The sequence below is a fragment of the Meles meles genome, chromosome 5, assembly GCF_922984935.1.
Source record: "Meles meles chromosome 5, mMelMel3.1 paternal haplotype, whole genome shotgun sequence".
Taxonomy (NCBI): Eukaryota; Metazoa; Chordata; class Mammalia; order Carnivora; family Mustelidae; genus Meles; species Meles meles.
The window spans coordinates 30,903,402-30,925,234 of record NC_060070.1 but is presented as its reverse complement, the minus strand read 5'-3'; the positions used below and the strand labels follow the sequence as shown (position 1 = coordinate 30,925,234).

The 21,833-nt window shown below is 37.5% G+C and overlaps 1 pseudogene; it reads left to right on the top strand.

Annotated features, from left to right (window-relative positions):
- Positions 1–17,046: 17,046 nt before the first annotated feature.
- On the top strand, positions 17,047–18,469 carry LOC123941844 (annotated as a pseudogene).
- Positions 18,470–21,833: the final 3,364 nt, after the last annotated feature.

Here is a 21,833-nt window from a genome sequence, read left to right as displayed (position 1 = left end):
TGGAAACTAAATGTTGTGATAATTTACTGTGGGGCAATCCATTTTGATTATATACGTTTATGACCGTTAGGTGTTCTGTTTAGTTTTGGGGGCTTTCCTTGTCATTTCAAGTGAGAATTTTATTGTTTAAACCTCTCTCTTTTATTTTCTTGGCATGAGATTGGCCTTTGTTTCTTTGCTTTGAAACATATTTGCCTTTGTTAATTTTTACCTTTGGTCTATCCCCTTATCTCTGTGACCTTTTCCAAATCTTTTATTTCTGCTAAAATTTATTTTTTCTTTTTTCCGTGTGTGTAATCAGGCTTGTTAGTACCTGAATGCTTATTTTCCTCCAAATCCCGTTGCTCATTCTTACCCTATCTCCTTCTTTGTGGAATTTCTTGATCTTATTCATGAATTCTACAATCAGGAAACACTTTTGCTATTTTTCTGCTTGGCTTCTTTTTCCATTGGGAAAGATGCAGACGTTTCCTCCATTAATCAAGCTACTTCTTGTGCATTATTACATGTTATTCTTATCGGTTTTGTAGCATTGTAGTGCCATTTTTTTTCCTTCTATATTTTCAAGTTACATTATTAAAAGGTGCTTTAATTGAAAGGTGACAGCGATTCAATTTTTCTTTTGTTGCTTATACCATTTTAATATGCTACTGCATTTACCTAATCTGGTCTTAACCTAAACCAATCCATTCTAATTTTCTCTACACAAAATATTTCAGAAACAAACAATTTAGCTTGAACAACCATTTAGTAAGTTATCATTATTAAGTTAGTATTTTTAAGTTTTAACACACTTCTTTAAAAGATGGCTTGTTATTTGATAAACTCTAGCAAATATGGTAGTTTATACTTCTATTTCTCTATTTACTTCATATATATTTTAGTCATAACTGGTGATAGATATTAGACTTATGGTTGTAACCAAATAGATATAGTTAAAATTCTAATTACTTGGTACCCTTAATTAGAAGAAACAGCTGTGAATAAAAAGGAAACAATAAAATTTCAAGTTTGGGAAATGCAAAAAACACCCTAGATGTAAAGAAGATATCCAGAAGAAAATGTACTAGGCCAACATATTCTTTCAACCCCAGTGCTATTCTTTCCTGGCTCTTCATTGTGAGAACCTCGTGGTGTTTCTGGAGGTAAAACCCACCATGTTGGAAGGGGCCTTCCTGAGACTGTGGTCCTGAGGAATTTCTCACTTTCATGCAAGTCAATACTCAACTTCCAAATTATCATTCAATTACCATTTAATATTGCTAGTTTTTGTTCTGCAGCTTCTTCTGCAATTAAAAAGATTGTGCCATGATTCTCTGTCTTCACTGGTCTCTCCAAATTTTAGGGGCAGTGATTTGTCCTTCGGTTCTCGACTGAGTCAAACAAAAGTCATTAATTTTCAGTTTGTTTAGCTATTTTTTTTTTTTAATTTCCAAGGTCTTTATATGTGGAGATGGAACCAGAAATTCAAAATTGTTTTACAACACATGGTATTGGAGGGTACTGGATATCTATACAAAACAAAAAGGGATCTCCATCTGTGCCTTGCATCATTTTTTTAAAAAAAATCACTCAAAATGGAACGTAGACCTTAATGTGAAGCCTAAAACTATAAAACTTCTAGAGGAAAACACAGAAGAGAATCTTTGTGATCTTGGTTTAGGCAAAGCTCTCTTAGATATGACACTGAAAATGTGATCCATAAAAGAAAAATGTGATCAATTTGATCTCATCAAGATTAAATATACCTGTTCTTCCTAAGGCACAGTTTAGAAAAATCAAAAAACAAGTCAACTGCGTAAAAATATTTTCAAATCTTCATATCTTTTTTAAAGGACTAGTGTCCAGAATTTAAAAATAATTCTCAAAGCACAATCATTAAAAATGGAACAGATTTTAAAGAATTAAAATATTTAAATATACAATTCACCAAGAAGAGATTTGAATAGCAAATAAATGCATGCAATTTTAAATATCATTTGTCATTAAGAAAATGCAAATTAAATCCACAATGAATACTACTACACACTGCTAGAATAGTTAAAATACAAAAACAAAACTGCTAGTATCCAGTACTAGCAAAGATGTAGAGCAACTGGAATGCTCCTATATTGTTGATGGGAATGGAAAATAGTGTAACTACTGTGGGAAATAGTTCAACTTGTTTCTTATGAAGTTAAACATATGCTTACCATTAGCTATAGCATTACCACTCTTAGGTAACTTAAAAGAAGTGAAATATCTTTACCTTAACATTTATAGCAGTTTTATCTGTAATAGCTCCAAACTGGTAACTAAAATGTCTAGCAGCTGGTGAATGTATATACCAACCGTGATCCATCCATAAAATGGATGTATAACATTCTGGAAAAGGCAAAAAAAAAAAAAAAATAGGAGAGAAAACATCAGTGGTTCAGATAATAGATGTAAAGTGATGTCTTGGGCTGCTACAGCAAAAATGCTGTAAGACTGGATGGCTTAAATGCAATACTTATTTCTCACAGTTCTAAAAGCTAGGAGTCTAAGATCAGGGTACTGGAAAATTCAGTATCTGGTGAGAGCCCAATTTCTGGTTCATAGATGGCAATCTTTTTGCCTTTCCTTCACATGGTGGTAGGTGCTCTATGGGGTCTCTTTTTTAAGGGCACTGGTTCCACCAGTGAAGGTTCTATCTTCATGGCCTCAACACCCATCTCCTAATATAATCACATTGGACATTGGGTTTCAGCATATGAATTCTGGGAGTGGGGGACACAAACATTCAATCTGTAGAGGGGAGGACTTGATTACAAAGAGACACAAGAAGATTTTATGGAATGATGGGCCTGTCATGTTTGTTGGGTTTTAGTGAAGGTCACATAATTCTATACAGTTAACAGAACCCATAGAACTGCACATAGAACAAACACTAAAAAATGTGAAGTTTTGGGGGAGCCTCGGTGGCTCAGTGGGTTAAGGCCTCTGCCTTCGGCTTGGGTCATGATCCCAGTAATCTGGGATCGAGCCCCGCATCGAGCCCCGCATCGAGCCTAGCATTGGGTTCTCTGCTCTGCAGGGAGCCTGCTTCCTCCTCCTTTCTCTCCCTGCCTGCCTCTCTGCCTACTTGTGATCTCTGTCTTCAAATAAAAAATGTGAAGTTTATTGTTTATGTAAATTGTGCATTAATTAAAAAAAAATCAATAGATAATCTGTTAAGTTAAAAATCAAGAGTTAGCAAAAATGTTAGCATAATATATATGTATTTATATTTTTATATGTGTGTGTGTGTGTGTGTAATATTCTATTTTCTTTTTAATTTTCTAAATATTGCCCTTAGGGCAAATTTGGTACATGTTATTTCATGAGGTTTTTTTCACCCTTTGTAATGCCACCAACTTTCATATTTAAAGAGACAATATTTACTAAATGACTGTTGATATAGAATATAAGGTTCTTTTCATATTTATTAATGAGGCTTTTAGTCAATATCTTTTTTTAAAGTTTATTTTTTATTTAAGTAATCTCTATACCCAATGTGGGGCTTGAACTCATGACCCCAAGATCAAGAGTTGCATACTTTCCAACCAAGACAACCAAGGACCCCTAGTCGATATCTTCTAAAGGATATTATCTGCTATATTCTACTACATCTAAACAATAATGATGGTACTACAGGGTTTTCAAAGTTTATAATTTCAAATTAACCATAAAAATAGACATGCTTTCTTCTGTGTGTCTACTACCTGCCACTTTGAGAATGTATATTTATTTTGCTTCTACTATATAAGATAGTAGAATCACGTGTAGAATCTTTTAATCACAATTATTACCTAGGGGTCTGGGAAGGCACAATAGAAGCTAGTTGGACATTTTAATTTACTTTTTCAACTCTCAAAGTTGATGATCCAATGATGGATCTTTCTCTAGGGGAAAAATGCATATTCTATATTCTAGTTAAAGATTATAGCAACTTAGATATTCCATTCTCTATGATTCTGAGGTATTTTAAGAGTTGTGCAAGGCTATATCTCCCAGTAATATTATAACCCAGCAGTTCTGTTCATCTTGAGTGGTTTGGTCATTAGACAATTCTTCACCCACAGGTTTTGATGGAGAGGCTAATTATCCTTACAATGAACTTAACCAGTTCTCATGATTTTCCTACCATGGGAATGAGACTGTTGGTAAACAAACCATAGTAATTTATTTATATAACTGAGTATATATAATCCCATTATATTTAAGTTTGTAGTACCATAAACTGAGTAGTTTAAGCAAAATAAATTTATTGTCTCACAGTTCTGGAGGGTAGAAATCCAAGATAAAGGTATTGGCAGATTTATGCTCTACTCTAAAGGCTCCCTGGAAGGATCGGTACCAGACCTCTTTCCTAGTTTCTGGTCGTTTCCATGGCTTGTGACCTCATTAACTCTTATTTTCACATAGTGTTTTCCCTGTGTGCATGTCTGTGTTCAAATTTCCTCATTTTATATGAGTATCAGTCATATTGGATTAGGGGCCCACCCTATTCCAGCACAGTCTCACCTATTACCAAGTAAGGTCACATTTTAAAGTACTGGGGGTTAGGACCTCCACATATGAATTTTGTGGGGAGATACAATCAACATATATACCTGTATTCACACTTGTCTAATGCTTCAGAGTCAGAGTCAGAGTCAGCTGAGTCAGAGGCTTCAGCTAAGGACAGCCAACTCTTCTGACATATGATTTCCATGGCATGGTTGCAGACTACTGTAAAAACTAAGAACATTAGAAGCAGACCAAGCCACTGACTTTAGCATTTAGAAGAGGCCTTCAAATTTCTTATGTGATACCTGCTTAACAAATAAGACATTTTGATATTTGTCATTAGTGATAGTATATTCCTACTTCTGTTTCTCTTTGCATTAAGCTGTTTTGAAGCAGTTACAGAAACAGATCAGAGCTTTAAGATGAAAGATCAGTAGCCATTGCTTATGTTTCAACCTTTTCTTTGTCTCCATAAAATGATGAAAAAGATTAATTTACACCTTTAAAAGATGCTTCTGCAACAGAACAGTTTGCTTTGCCTAAACACTTTTCCTTCCATGCAGTTATTATTATTAGCTGAAATTTTTCTCCTATCTTGTTTTCATAGCATGATGCTGCCATGGTCCTTGACTACAAATGTTTGATGAAAAACTATATAGGAAAGGGAATTTTGGAAAGTCTATGTGCCAGATATAAAATGTCAACAAGTGTTTGTTCCTCTTGCTATGGTTGTCACTTTTCAGCCAATATGCTGAGTGTTACTTACTGCTTTATTTTCCTTTGATTTATGTTCATATACAGTAGGCATTATTATCTCTTTATTCTCCTCATACAATATTTAGAAATGACATTGTTTCTCTACTTATTCTTCTTTTCTTAGAATTTTTTAATATCTCTCATCATTTATGTTATTCTCTTTCCTTTTCCTTCTTTTTCTCCTTTCAGACTTTTGAACTCTTTGAAACTGAACTCTGCTTTTGGTGACAATGTAACTTCATAGACAGGAATGATTACTCTCTCTATTAGATCAAAACTGAGGGTTCAGGTAAGCTATTTTCAGAAACCAGGCACAAACAGGATCTTTTGCTGTTTTAGGTCTGGCCCTCAGGCAGCCATGAAGTCTCTAAAGGTCATTCAACTGAAATAGAGTCCTCTCTGGGGAGTCACTGCTCCTGACATTCAATTAAGTTATTCGGGGTGTCCACCCTGTGAAGAGAAGCTTTGTATTGCTTCTGTGTAAAACAGTGAAAGTAAATGAAATCTGGTACACTTGAGGATCTGGTACTCTGTTTCTAAACAAAGACCAATAGAGAACTTTAGTTTTCTAGATAACAAGAACCATGCAATTTCTAATTCGATGTGGCACCTAAACCATTGCATTGTGAGCCTTCTCTAAGGACCAGATCAAACAATTAACCATTGCTTCTTGAATTCACATCCTTCTGGACCACTAGATTCCACATTCATGTAGACTCAGCAGAAATATTTATCCAAGATCCCTCCCAGATTTTATGTCTTGGTTTAAAAAAAAAACAAAAACAGAAACACTGAAGTTAGTGAAGATTTCCTGTAGTCATGAAAAAGTCATAAGTAATATCCTCACTCTCAGAAGGATATTACTAATGTGATCAAAGAGGCACATGAAGTAGTGGAACAGGTTTCTAAACTCTGCTCTTGGGAACACAAGAGCCCCATGAAGATGCTTTAGATGATGAAGCAGCAAATTATTTACTACCGAACAGTCAAAATTGTAATTTCCTAAGAAACTCATTCATCATTTTATCATTTTATATAATGATATACATAATATCGAATATATGATATTAAGTTATATCTCTATATAAAATTTATCTTACATAAAATCCCATTATATAAAATGTAATTTAAAATATGAACAGGTAAGAATGTTTATATCATATATGTACCTTAACATACTTGGTTATTAATAAAAAGCAAGTAGGGGGGCGCCTGGGTGGCTCAGCGGGTTAAAGCCTCTGCCTTCGGCTCGGGTCATGATCCCAGGGTCCTGGGATCGAGCCCCGCTTCGGGCTCTCTGCTTAGCTGGGAGCCTGCTTCCTCCTCTCTCTCTGCCTGCCTCTCTGCCTACTTGTGATCTCTATCTGTCAAATAAATAAATCTTTAAAAAAAAAAATAAAAAGCAAGTAGGGGTGAGAAACAATGTTGTCTTCTAGACTTTTTTTTTAATATTTTATTAATTTGACAGAGAGAAATCACAACTAGGCAGAGAGGCAGGCAGAGAGAGAGGAGGAAGCAGGCTCCCCGCAGAGCAGAGAGCCCGATGCAGGGCTCGATCCCAGGACTCTGGGATCATGACCTGAGCCAAAGACAGGCTTTAACCCACTGAGCCACCCAGGCGCCCCTAGACTTCTTTTTTAAAAGAAAAGATTTGAACCCTGTTCCTTCCCAACTAGATTGTGAGTTCCATGAAGCATTTTTTAATGATTTTTTTACTTTATTTCATTAGTAGTTGCTGATTTGCCATGACTGGCACATCGTAGGCACTCCACAAATTCTTATTAAATGAGTAATTGAATGAATTGGTGAATGAGCCAATAAACAGAGAAATTAACCATCTTATCTCTAAGATCCTCCAATACTCTGTTTTGTTATGCCAGACCAGCTTCCAACAACCTGACTTTGGACAAGATGGCTGACATGGAAATGAAAGAGTTACATTAGAAGTGGACTGAGTATAGCTTTCCCCTTCTTTGTTGGGAAGTTAGAAGTTCTATTCTTGTTCTGCCCTGATTCTGAGCAGCAATGACCTAGTATACATTGGGTAGCAAGTAGGCCAGCAGATACTACCCTTTCATCTTGAGTCATAAAAGTTGGCATTTTGGATTTTTGACATTTAGCTAAGTCTTTATGACAGCACTCTCCCCAGCTTCCTACATGACATGTGGGATGAAATCCGGTATAGCAAAGTTCCATATGATTTCTTGCTGCATGTGATATGCAATAATAGATTGGATGAGTAAATTTCTTTTTTTTTCCACTATATACATAGATGCAAAACTACAAATAGAGAAATAAAGTATGACACAATCATGCAATCATGCAACTGCTAAAGAGATACGTATTTTATCAAGAGCCAGGTCAAGAATATAAGGAGACATATTTATATAATGTATTTTAACATATTTTCCATAATTTTTGGCTAGTAGCATGAGGACTTAGAGATATATATGTAACATATGATAATATTATGAAAAATTTTAACTTTCTGTTTCAATTCAACAGTTATTTAACATAGTACTATGTATACAACAGATATTAAAAATGGGTCAAGGGGCAACTGGGTGGCTCAGTGGGTTAATCCGCTGCCTTTGGCTCAGGTCATGATCTCGGGGTCCTGGGATCAAGTCCCGCGTTGGGCTCTCTGCTCAGCGGGGAGCCTGCTTCCCTCTCTCTCTCTCTCTCTGCCTGCCTCTCTACCTGTGATCTCTCTCTGTCAAATAAATAAATAAATAAAATCTTTAAAAAAAAATGGGTCAGAAGCAGTTGGTTAAGCATCCAACTCTTGGATTTCAGCTCATTTCAGCTCAGGTCATGAACTCAGGGCTGTGAGATTTATCCCTGCACTGAGCTCCACAGTGGGTGTGGAATCTGCTTAAGATTCTCTCTTTCCTTCTGCCCCACCACCCCTTCCCTAAAATAATGGGGCACAATATGGACCTTAACTTCAAGAAACCCATAGCAAAGATTTCATAAGAACACAAATAATTGTAACTAAGACCAAATAAATAAGAAAAGTACAAATAATTTAAATGGAGTTTAAAAAGCAGAAAGTAGTTCATGTAACTGAGATTAATGAAAAAGATGGCATTTAAGACGGATGTGAGGAGATATGATTTTATTTGGTGGAAATAAATGTACTGGAGAAAGAAGAGCATGAACAAAGCTGTGACCATGGAAAGTGGTCTATATTTTGGAATAGCAAATAGTTAAATGCCTCCAGATACTAAGGTACACTTGGAGAAGTAGTGGGAAATAAAGTTAGAAAGATAGGGAGGTCTTACTGCAGAAGTGGCTAAATATTAGGTGAAATACCCAGACTCATTTGGCTGGCAAAGGGGTACCTCTAAAAGAGTTTGAGGGAAAGAAGAATAGGTTTGGCACAATGGTTTAGGAAATGTGGTCTGACAGAAATTAGGCAGAGAGAAATAAGAGGGAAGATGAGTTCTGTTTTTATTACAATTCTCTAGTCCCTGGGTTAATGAGAGGGGGTTGGAGAAGTGTTAGCCAGGGTTTATATGGGAAGCAAATGGCACATTCGATTTGAATAATTTGAGGAGAGTTTAATAAAGGGACTATTTTCAAAGCTCTGAATAGTTGGTGGGGTAGAAATCACAAGGAATACATAATGCAGTTACTTGGGATTTATTAGAACTAGGAATATCACCACCCCTAGGTCTAAAATGATGTGGGGCAGAGACTTTATCATATCTCAGGGGAGAATTGTTTGATCAGAGAGTCTTTAGTAGAGAGGGAGAGCCAGTTTGTAACAACCCCAGGGGAAGTATTATGGCATTATTCTCCTCCTTCTGGTTTTTTGCTGGGGTTCCCCATTGGCCAGATACAACCAGTAGCCAGATGTCAAGAGAGCTTTTCAGGTCATCCATTTAGGTCTGCTTCCCAGGGCACTTAGCAGAGTGGAGAGTGATCTGGAGGGAAAATGAAAGCTATCCTGTGCAGTCATAGACCAATATAGGTTACTTTAGGTGAGATACCATGAGAAAGTTGGAAATGGAGTGCTGTGTGAATGATGAATTAAAGATGAGGAATTTTAAACTGCTGAAGTTATATGAATGGATGAGATCATGGGGAAAATACATACATAGAGAAAAGAGTAAATTGATAGGATAGAACTTTCAGACAGGAAAACAGAAAAAGACAGGAGAACAAAGAGGAGATGTCCAAGAAGATAAGGAGGAATGGAAGGAAACAATACCAGGAGCAAAGAATGATGGAAATGAAGGCAACAGCCAGCATCAGGAAGGACACAGAGAAATCTCAGGCAAAACATCATTTTAAGAAGGGTTGAATAGACTGTCACTGGCTCTTTGCCAACTTAGAATAAATGGTTTTATCAATACCAATGTGGCCTTCTGTTATGGTTGTGTTTTGGAATTGGGGAAATAGGAAAGATAAATGCAGTTATAGTGAAGTTGAGGCCAGGAACACATAATCTCATCCTTACTTTTCCATTTAGTTTTATTTTCTTTGGCTAGTCATCTTGCTTCTCCTTTCTTCTTCCTCCTTTGCATTTATTAACATCTATAATATACTAGACATTGTGCCTAGTTACAGCATTCCATTTCAAAACAACCCAGGATGGTAAATACTCATGTGAAAGAAAGTTTGGTCATACATTTAGTAAGGATTAGGCTCATTTCAAAACCAGAACTCTTAGACTCCAAGGCTGTGTACTCTTTTCGCAGTGTTTGGCACATAGTATTTATCATCTACTTGAAGAAGGAATGAATTAAGTGTGGCATAGAATACTGCTCAAGACACCAGCAGCCTGGGCTCCAGTGTTAGCCTTGCTATCAAATACAATGTGAACTCTCTATTAATAAAACTTGCTTTTAATTGTTCTGAAAATAATTATGTCATGAAAACACTTTCCTTAGATAAAGGTACTATATAAATATTGGATGAATCATGAATATTTTCCATAATGCAAATGTTGGAATCAAATGAAATATCTTCTTTGTAAGATCCTTAGAGTAGAATATTTTTATTATGTCGTTGTTACTGATTTTGCCCCAAGGAAATGGATGACATAATTCTAGATGCTTTATGATGTGCCATGCTCATTGTTCAGTTTACAGTATATAAATCAAGATATTGCCAATTACTCACAATGTGATCATAGTAAGTTGTTGTGAAATCAATGACATCTAAGAGTTCAGGCCAGAAGGTAAATCAAAATCCTGTGCAAATAAGGAATGATTGGAGCCCTCTGACCTATGCCCTTCCCCAAAGGAAAAATGAAAACACCCACAGTTCATCTTCATTGTGGTTGAAAAATCAGAACTGAGCAATCTGGTCTGCTCTTGAAATGTTTGCCTTAAATAGGAAGTGTCCATATTTTTTTTAGTATCCCCGCCAACATAAATAACACTTAGTCTTCCATTCATGAACTTTTGCTATACTGTTAAGAGAATACCATCTGTCTACCATGTAACATTTAGTAATGATTTAATGGGTTTTTTTTTTTTTTTTTTGGTAGCAACTGCATTGAAATTACAGCAATTATTGGATAAATATCTTTGCCATCTTTTAAAACGTTCAGTTCAACTAGTACACAGATTTCCTCATTTTTTTTCTTCCTTTACTCTGCTTCTCTTTAGAAATTCCTTTAGTTCTGTGTTGTTCTACATAGTGCTGTCCTTAGACTACTTGGGACATATTGTAGATAATTAACATCTGCTCACATTTGTAAAGTAGAAAAGTGACACATTTTATGTTCCTCCAGCACAATCAGAAAAGTGACACCCAGAAAATGTTAATTGATTTACCATTGAGATAAGTGTGGAATTAGCAGGGCCATAGAACGACCCAGTGTTCAGATAACAAGTTCAGTGTCTGCAATTCACCAATTAGGCAGACTGTGTTCAGAGCATTGAAATAAAATAATCTCCACCCCCACCTTTGCATATACTGATGAATACCTGTATTAAAACTGGTAGAGTTGTAGAGAAAGGCCCAAGGTCTTTTAGATCTCTAATCTTATTTTGGTGTTCATTTATAGATACTAAGAGATATTTTTTTATTTTCAATATAAAAATCTATTTTACATGTAGTCGATAAGAGGATACTATCAATTTCTCCCCATTTTTGTTCAACTAAGTGGTGATACAATGCAACCCATTCTTATTTTATTCATAATCCCTGATCATAAATGAAGTGTCAAGTCATATCTTTATTGTCCCAAAGTTTTTCTTATCTATAATAAACTACTTTTCTAATGAGCTGTTTGTTTTTCTTACTCTTTTTAAGATTCTGCATTTATTAAGGCTATTAATGCCTTCTCATTTATAATGAAAACTTTTTTCCTAGACAAGATTTTTCTCTTCTGTTTATGGCATATTGTGGCCTATACTTTTTAAAATTTTTTTAAATTAACATATAATGTATTATTAGCCCAGGGGTATAGGTCTGTGAATTGCCAGGTTTGCACTTCACAGCACTCATCATAGCACATACCTTCCCCGATGTCCATAACCCAACCACCCTCTCCCAACCCCCCTCCCACTAGCAACCCTCAGTTTGTTTTGTGAAATTAAGAGTTTATTGTGGCTTGTATCCCTCCCAATCCCATCTTGTTTCATTTATTCCTTTCCTACCCCAAACCCCCCATGTTGCCTCTCAACTTCCTCAGATTAGAGAGATCGCATGATAATTGTCTTTCTCTGACTGACTTATTTCGCTAAGCATAATACCCTCTAGTTCCATCCATGTCGACGCAAATGGCAAGATTTCATTTCTTTGATGACTGCATATTATTCATTGTGTATATATACCACATCTTCTTTATCCATTCATCTGTTGATGGACATCTAGGTTCTTTCAATAATTTGGCTGTTGTGGACATTGCTGCTATAAACATTCGGGTGCACATGCCCCTTCAGATCACTACATTTGTATCTTTAGGGTAAATACACAGTAGTGCAATTGCTGGGTTATAGGGGAGCTCTATTTTCAACTTTTTGAGGAACCTCCATGCTGTTTTCCAGAGTAGTTGCACCAGCTTGCATTCCCACCAACAGTGTAGGAGTGTTCACCTTTCTCCGCATCCTCACCAGCATGTCATTCCCTGACTTGCTAACTTTAGCCATTCTGACTGGTGTGAGGTGATATCTCATTGTGGTTTTGATTTGTATTTCCCTGATGCCAAGTGATGTGGAGCACTTTTTCATGTGTCTGTTGGCCATCTGGATGTCTTCTTTGCAGATATGTCTGTTCATGTCCTCTGCCCATTTCTTGATTGTATTATTTGTTCTTTGAGTGTTGAGTTTGATAAGTTCTTTGTAGATTTTGGATACTAGTGCTTTATCTGATGTCATTTGCAAATATCTTCTCCCATTTTGTCAGTTGCTTTTTGGTTTTGTTAACTGTTTCCTTTGCTGTGCAAAAGCTTTTGATCTTGATGAAATCCCAATAGTTCATTTTTTCCCTTGCTTCCCTTGCCTTTGGTGATGTTCCTAAGAAGACGTTGCTGCGGTTGAGGTCAAAGAGGTTGCCGCCTATATTCTCCTCAAGGATTTTGATGGATTCCTTTCTCACATTGAGGTCTTTCATCCATTTTGGTCTCTTTTCATGTGTGGTGTAAGGAAGTAGTCCAGTTTCATTTTTCTGCATGTGGTTGTCCAATTTTCCCAACACCATTTGTTGAAGAGACTGTCTTTTTTCCTTTGGACATTCTTTCCTGCTTCGTCGAAGATTAGTTGACCATAGAGTTGAGGGTCTATTTCTGAGCTCTCTCTTCTGTTCCATTGATCTATGTGTCTGTTTTTGTGCCACTACCATACTGTCTTGATGATGACAGCTTTGTAGTAGAGCTTGAAGTCTGGAATTGTGATGCCACCAACATTGGCTTTCTTTTTCAACATTCCTCTGGTTACTTGAGGTCTTTTCTGATTCCATATAAATTTTAGGATTATTTTTTTCCATTTCTTTGAAAAAAAAATTGATGGGGTTTTGATAGGGATTGCATTAAATGTGTAGATTGCTTTAGGTAGCATAGACATTTTCACAATATTTGTCCTTCCAATCCATGAGCATGGAACATTTTTCCATTTCTTTATGTCTTCCTCAATTTCTTTCCTGAGTACTTTATAGTTTTCTGAGTACAGATTCTTTGTCTCTTTGGTTTGGTTTATTCCTAGGTATCTTATGCTTTTGGGTGCAATTTTAAATGGGATTGACTCCTTAATTTCTCTTTCTTCTATCTTGTTGTTGGTGTATAGGAATGCAACTGATTTTTGTGCATTCCTGTACAAGTTCTAGCAGATTTGGAGTGGAGTCTTTTGGATTTTCTACATAAAGTATCATATCATCTGCAAAGAGTGAGAGTTTGACTTCTTCTTTGCCAATTTGGATGTCTTTAAATTCTTTTTGTTGGTGATTGCTGAGACTAGGACTTCTAGTACTATGTTGAATAGCAGTGGTAATAATGGACATTTCTGCCGTGTTCCTGACCTTAGCGGAAAAGCTCTCAGTTTTTCTCCATTGTGAATGATATTTGCGGTGGGTTTTTCATAGATGGCTTTGATAATATTGAGGTATATACCCACTATCCCTACACTTTGAAGAGTCCTGATCAAGAAAGGATGCTGTACTTTGTCAAATGCTTTTTCAGCATCTATTGAGAGTATCATATGGTTCTTGTTCATTCTTTTATTAATGTATTGTATCACATTGATTGATTTGTGGATGTTGAACCAACCTTGCAGCCCTGGAATAAATCCCAATTGGTCGTGGTGAGTAATCTTTTTAATGTAATGTTGGATCCTATTGGCTAGTATTTTGGTGGGAATTTTCACATCTGTGTTCATCAAGGATATTGGTCTGTAATTCTCTTTTTTGATGGGGTCTTTGGTTTTGGGATAAGGTGATGCTGGCCTCATAAAATGAGGTTGGAAGTTTTCCTTCCATGTCTATTTCTTAGAACAGTTTCAGGAGAATAGGAATTAGTTCTTTAAATGTTTGGTAGAATTCCCCTGGGAAGCCGTCTGACCCTGGGTTCTTGTTTTTTGGGAGATTTTTGATGGCTGTTTCAATCTCCTTACTGGTTATGGGTCTGTTCAAGTTTTCTATTTCTTACTGGTTCAGTTGTGGTGGTTTATATGTCTCTAGGAATGCATCCATTTCTTCCAGATTGCCAAATTTGCTAGCATATAGTTGCTCATAATATGTTCTTAAAATTGTTTGTATTTCTTTGGTGTTGGTTGTGATCTCTCCTCTTTCATTCATGATTTTATTTATTTGGGTCCTTTCTCTTTTCTTTTTCATAAGTCTGGCCAGGGGTTTATCAATCTTATTAATTCTTTCAAAGAACCAGCTCCTAGTTTCATTGAGTGGTTCTACTGTTCTTTCAGTTTCTATTTCATTGATTTGTTGATTGATTTGTTGATTTTATTCTGCTCTGATCTTTATTAGTTATCTTTTCCTGCTGGGTTTAGTCTTTCTTTGTTGTTCTTCAACTCCTTTAGGTGTAGGGCTAGGACGTGTATTTGAGACATTTCTTGTTTCTTGAGAAAGGCTGTATCACTATATATTTTCTTCTCAGAACTTCATTTACTACGTCACACAGATTTTGAACCATTGTGTTTTAATTATCATATGTTTCCATGAATTTTTTCAATTCTTCTTTAATTTCCTGGTTGGCCCATTTGTTCTTTAGAAGGATGCTCTTTAGCGTCCATGTATTTGGGTTCTTTCCAAATTTCCTCTAGTGATTGAGTTCTAGCTTCAGAGCATTGTGGTCTGAGAATATGCAAGGAATTGTGCCAATCTTTTGATACCAGTTGAGACCTGATTTGTGACCCAGGATGTGATCTATTCTGGAAAATGTTCTGTGTGCACTAGAGCAACAGAACTAGTGCACAAAGCAACAGAATATATATTCTGTTGCTTTGGGATGGAATGTTCTGAATGTATCTGTGATGTCCATCTGGTCCAGTGTGTCATTTAAGGCCTTTATTTCCTTGTTGATCTTTTGCTTGGATGATCTGTCCATTTCAGTGAGGGGTGTTAAATTTCCCTACTATTATTATATTATTGTGAATGTGTTTCTTTAATTTTGTTATTAATTGGTTTGTGTAGTTGGCTGCTCCCATGTTAGGGGCATAGATATTTAAAATTGTTAGATCAGGGGGCGCCTGGGTGGCTCAGTGGGTTAAGCCACTGCCTTCGGCTTGGGTCATGATCTCAGGGTCCTGGGATCGAGTCCCGCATTGGGCTCTCTGCTCGGCAGGGAGTCTGCTTCCTCCTCTCTTTCTCTCTGCCTGCCTCTCTGCCTACTTGTGATCTCTCTCTGTCAAATAAATAAATTAAAAAAAAATCTAAAAAAAAATTAAAATAAAATTGTTAGTTCATCTTGTTGGACAGACCCTTTGAGTATGATATAGTATCCTTCCTCATCTCTTATTATAGTCTTTGACTTAAAATCTAATTGATCTGATATAAGGATTGCCGCCCCAGCTTTCTTTTGATGTCCATTTGCATGGTGAATTATTTTCCACCCCCTCAGTTTAAATCTGGAGGTGTCTTTGGGTCTAAAATGAGTTTCTTGTAGACAGCATATTGATGAGTTTTGTTTTTTATCCATTCTGATACCCTGTATCTTTTGATTGGGGCATTTAGCCCATTTACATTCAGGGTAACTATTGAGAGATATGAATTTAGTGCCATTGTATTGTCTGTAAGGTGACTATAACTGTATATTGTCTCTGCTCCTTTCTGACTACTACTTTTAGGCTCTCTTTGCTTAGAGGACCCCTTTCAATATTTCCTGTAGGACTGGTTTGGTGTTTACAAATTCTTTTAGTTTTTGTTTGTCCTGGAAGCTTTTTATCTCTCCTTCTATTTTCAGTGATGGCCTAGCTGGATATAGTATTCTTGGCTGCATGTTTTTCTCATTTAGCACTTTGAATATAGCATGCCAGTTTTTTCTGGCCTGCCAGATTTCTGTGGATAAGTCTGCTGCCAATCTAATATATTGACCATTGTATGTTATAGTCTTCTTGTCCTGGACTGCTTTCAGGATTTTCTCTCTGTCACTAAGACTTGTAAGTTTTACTATTAGATGATGGGGTATGGACCTATTCTTATTGATTTTGATGCTTGTTCCCTTTGCCATATTAAGGAAATTCTCTATAATAATTTGCTCCAATATACCTTCTTCTCCCCTCTCTCTTTCTTCTTCTTCTGGAATCCCAATTATTCTAATGTTTCATCTTGTGGTATCGCTTATCTCTCAAATTCTCTCCTCGTGGTCCAGTAGTTGTTTGTCTCTCTGTTGCTCAGCTTCTTTATTCTCCATCATTTGGTCTCCTATATCACTAATTCTCTCTTCTGCCTCATTTATCCTAGCAGTAAAAGCCTCCGTTTTTTATTGCACCTCATTAATAGCTTTTTTAATTTCAGCTTGGTTAGATTTTAGTTCTTTTATTTCTCCAGACAGGGTTTCTCTAATATCTTCCATGCCTTTTTTGAGCCCAGGAGCACCTTGAGAGTCATCATTTTGAACTCTCGATCTGACATATTACCAATGTCCATATAGATTAGGTCCCTAGCCTTCATTACTGTCTCTTCTTTGTTGTGGTTGTGGTTGTGGTTGTGGTTGTGGTGGTGGTGGTGGTGAGTTTTTCAGCCTTGTCATTTTATCCAGATAAGAATATATGAATGACAGTTCGATCGGTAGCGGGAGCGGAGAGCGGACCCCAGAGAGCCCTGAGCAGCCCCACCGCCGCTGCCGGCCTTGTTACCATCACACCCCAGGAGGAGCTGCAGCTGCCGCAGCCGGCCCCAGTCACCATCACCGCAACCATGAGCAGCGAGGCCAAGACCCAGCAGCCGCTCGCCACCCCCGCCCTCAGTGCTGCAGACACCAAGCCCAGCACCACGGGCAGCAGCAGCAGGGAGCGGCGGCCCGGTGGCCTCACATCGGCGGCGCCTGCCGGCAGGGACAAAAAGGCCATTGCAACGAAGGTTTTGGGAACAGTAAAATGGTTCAATGTAAGAAACGGATATGGTTTCATCAACAGGAATGACACCAAGGAAGATGTATTTGTACACCAGACTGCCATAAAGAAGAATAACCCCAGGAAGTACCTTCGCAGTGTAGGAGATGGAGAGACTGTGGAGTTTGATGTTGTTGAAGGAGAAAAGGGTGCGGAGGCAGCAAATGTGACAGGCCCTGGTGGAGTTCCAGTGCAAGGCAGTAGATATGCAGCAGACCGTAACCATTATAGATGCTATCCACGTCGCAGGGGTCCTCCACGCAATTACCAGCAAAATTACCAGAATAGTGAGAGTGGGGAAAAGAACGAGGGATCGTAAAGTGCTCCCGAAGGCCAGGCCCAACAGCGCCGGCCCTACCGCAGGCGATGGTTCCCACCTTAATACATGCGGAGACCCTATGGACGTCGACCACAGTATTCCAACCCTCCTGTGCAGGGAGAAGTGATGGAAGGTGCTGACAACCAGGGTGCAGGAGAACAAGGTAGACCAGTGAGACAGAATATGTATCGGGGTTATAGACCACGATTCCGCAGGGGTCCTCCTCGCCAAAGATAACCTAGGGAGGATGGCAACGAGGAAGATAAGGAAAATCAAGGAGATGAGACCCAGGGTCAGCAGCCACCTCAACGTTGGTACCGCCGCAACTTCAATTACCGACGCAGATGCCCAGAAAACCCTAAACCACAAGATGCCAAAGAGACAAAAGCAGCCGATCCACCAGCTGAGAATTCGTCCGCTCCCGAGGCTGAGCAGGGCGGGGCTGAGTAAATGCCGGCTTACCATCTCTACCATCATCCGGTTTAGTCATCCAACATGAAGAAATGAAGATGAAATTCCAGAAATAAGAAATGAACAAAGATTGGAGCTCAAGACCTTAAGTGCTTGCCTTTTGCCCATTGACCAGATAAAAAGAACTATCTGCATTATCTATGCAGCATGGAGTTTTTATTATTTTTACCTAAAGACGTCTCTTTTTGGTAATGACAAATGTGTTTTTTAAGACAAAAAAAAAAAAAAGCCTGGTTTTTCTCAATACACCTTTAAAGGTTTTTAAATTGTTTCATATCTGGTCAAGTTGAGATTTTTAAGAACCTCAATTTTAATTTGTAATAAAAGTTTACAACTTTATTTTTTCAAAAAAGTCAACAAACGGCAAGCACCCATTAATAAAGGTCTTAAATAATAATAATAAAAAAGAATATATGAATGAGCAAATAAAGTACTAAAAGGGTGGCAAAGGCCCCAGAAAAATGTGTGTTTACCAAATCAGAAGAGACCCCAAATCGTGGGAGGAAGAAAGGGGATAAAAGGAAGTTCAAAAAAAATTAAAAAATAAAAGAAGAAAAAAGAAAATATAGATATTAGATTGATGAATAGAACAGATCCACCCACTTAATTTTGGGAGTACTTTGGTCTCTTAGAAGAAACTACCTCCCAAAATTTTAAAGAAAGAAAAAAATATATATATATATATAATATATACATACACACGCAAAAATATATATATAGTTTATAAAAATATATGTTTTATATATATGTGTATATATACACACACACACATATATACACACACACACACACACACAAACAAGGCTAAACATGATGAAGGGATGGAATATAACTGTAAAGATGAAAATTTTTTAAAAAATTCTAAAAAAGGAGTTGATAAGATAAGTTGGTTAGAAAAATAAAGAAAAAGAAAGTAGAGAGAATTTGCTCAGGCTGGATGCTAGAACAAAGCCCTGTGCTAGATTTAGGGTATATTTTGATCTATTAGAAGAAGTTGCACCCCAGAATTTTTTAGAAGAAAAAACCCTACGTGTATACAAAAAATAAAGTTAGATACATTGAAGGATAAAATATGTCTATAATAATGAACGTTCAAAATGATTTTTTTTAATGAAAGGTGTTGTTAAGATAAACTAGTTTAAAAATGTTAAAAGAGCAAAGAGTAAAAGTTAAAAAATTAGAATAAGAAAAAAATAAAATTAAAAAAATACTTAATTAACTTTGCAAGACTCAAGAATCATGGAGAGAACGCCATGAATTCCATGCTTTGCTTTCCCCTCCTCTGGAATTCTGCTGTTCTCCTTGATAAGTGAGCTTGGTCTGGGTGGGATTTCTTGCCAGTCTTCTGAGGGAGGGGCCTGTTGTAGTGATTCTCAAGTGTCTGCCCAAGGCAAAATTGCACGCCCCTTGCCACGGGCCGGGCTAAGTAATCTGCTCAGGTTTGCTCTCAGGAGCTTTTGTTCCCTGATCGCTTTCTGTAGAGTTCTAGAGGACGGGAATGAAAATGGCATCCTCCCAATCTCCAGCCCAGAGTATTGGAGAGCTCAGGGCCCCATTCCTCAATGCGCCCTTGGAGAAAAGCACTCAATCACTTCCGTCTCCCTGGCCTCCGGCTTTGCACTGAGCTCACCTGGCCTGTGACTGAGTGTCTCTGCCTCTGGCACACAGCCCTGCCTGGAGTCTCCAAACCCAGTAGATCACTGCCATTCTTCCAGGGAGGTCTCCCCGTATCTGCTGCTTGTGGGGTCCCTGCTCAAAGAGAAGTGATCTGACTGTGCCACAGATCACAGTTTAAATTAACCCCAAGCTGAGAGCTCACTCCTCAGCTCAGTCTCTCTAGCTGGCTTCCCCACTCTAATACCTGTGAGCTCTGTGATACTCAGACACCCCCAATTCTTCGGTGACCCCATGGGACCTGATACCATGCTGTCCCTGCGAGGACTCTGGAGTAATGTCCCTCAGTGGAGCAGACTTTCAAAAGTTCAGATTTTGTTCTCTCTTGCTCCGCAATTTACCAGAAGCCGCCCCTTCCCCCCGCAGTCTATCTTCCCGTCACTTTGGATTCACTTCTCCTCAGCTCCTACCTTTCAGAAAGTGGTTGATTTTCTGTTTCTAGAATTGCTGCTATTCTTCTCTTTAATCCCCTGTTGGATTTGTAGGTCTTCAGAATGGTTTGATAAACTATCTAGCTGATCTCCTGCTACCTGACGTCATCTCAGCCTGCTACTCCTCCATCTTGACTCTCCACACTAAGAGATTTTAATTTCCTTCTGTTTCTTCTATTGCAAATCTCTTCTTGACCTCTAAGAAGCTTCTTCAGGAGAAGACTGAAGTCATTCTTACATATTGTTAAAAATGAAGAATTCAGTATTACCTTAGAACTTTTTGTCTATGATGTGTTTTGAGAAAATGTTAAGAGTCAAGTGAAAGTGAATTTTTCAAGCAAATAATGGTCATGTATGATTGAAAAATGAAAATACAAAGAAAGTCTGAAAGATTATGGCAAATTTAATGGAATATTAAAATAGCAAGGGAAAAAGAAAATTATTCCTTTTGAAGTTGTAGATCCTAAATTCATTTCATGACAAAGGAATGCATAGATTCGATCAAAGATATTAATTTTGAAAGTTTTAGAATATATAAAATTTTGTCTACTTTTCTCCTGACTTCATAGTTTTTTAAATTATCCACATGGATACCTTCAGTAATCAGTCAACTTATTTATCCAGTAAGAATATTTTTAAAAGAACTTAAAGAGATGGGATCTTTCATCTTCAGTGAGAATCTATAATTATTTAATATAGTACCCAACACAGAAATGGTGTACTTGATAGTTATTTGGGATCCAGACAAAAGGAAAAATCCATCCTAAAATTGGAAAATGAATTGTAAGGTGAGCATAGTGATATCACTGCTATTTCTATTTTTTTTAAAGTTTTATTTATTTATTTGACAGAGAGAGAAAGAGAGGGATATTACAAGTAGCCAGAGCAGCAGGCAGAGAGGGGCGGGAAGCAGGCTTCCCGCCGAGCAGAGAGCCTGAAGTGGGACTCGATCCCAGGACCCTGAGATCATGACTGAGCCGAAGGCAGAGGTTTAACCCACTGAGCCACCCAGGTGCCCCAGCCACTGCTATCTCTTAATGAGTCAACATAATTTTCTTAATATATCAAGTTCATTATGATCATATAAGTAAATTGAATTAAAAAGTGGATGATTTCTCTCAGCTGTTTTGCATTATCTGAAAATAATGACCATTATCTTTTTGAAGCTGTTATCTGATATATTAAACAATTATAGTGCCTTCTATGTCCACTCACTATGTTAAGCACTAAGATTCAATAATGGTATTAGCCTTCATGAACTAACATCTCTAGAGCTTTGTAGAAAAGATACAATACAGTGTAAGTTTTTTTTTTTAAAGATTTTATTTATTTATTTGACAGACAGAGATCACAATTAGGCAGAAAGGCAGGCAGAGAGAGGAGGAAGCAGGCTCCCTGCTGAGCAGAGAGCCCGACATGGGGCTTGATCCCAGGACCCTGGATCCCAGGACCCTGGTTCCCAGGACCCTGGGATCATGACCTGAGTCGAAGGAAGAGGCTTTAACCCACTGAGCCACCCAGGCGCCCCCAGTGTAAGTTTTGATAGAAAGGGGTTGAATTGTAAAAGAAATGGGGAATAAGAAAAATATTTATGATTTTATCTGAAATGCTCTTTTCCCCCTAAAGTTTAAGAGGAAGTTTATTTGGATTTCCCTG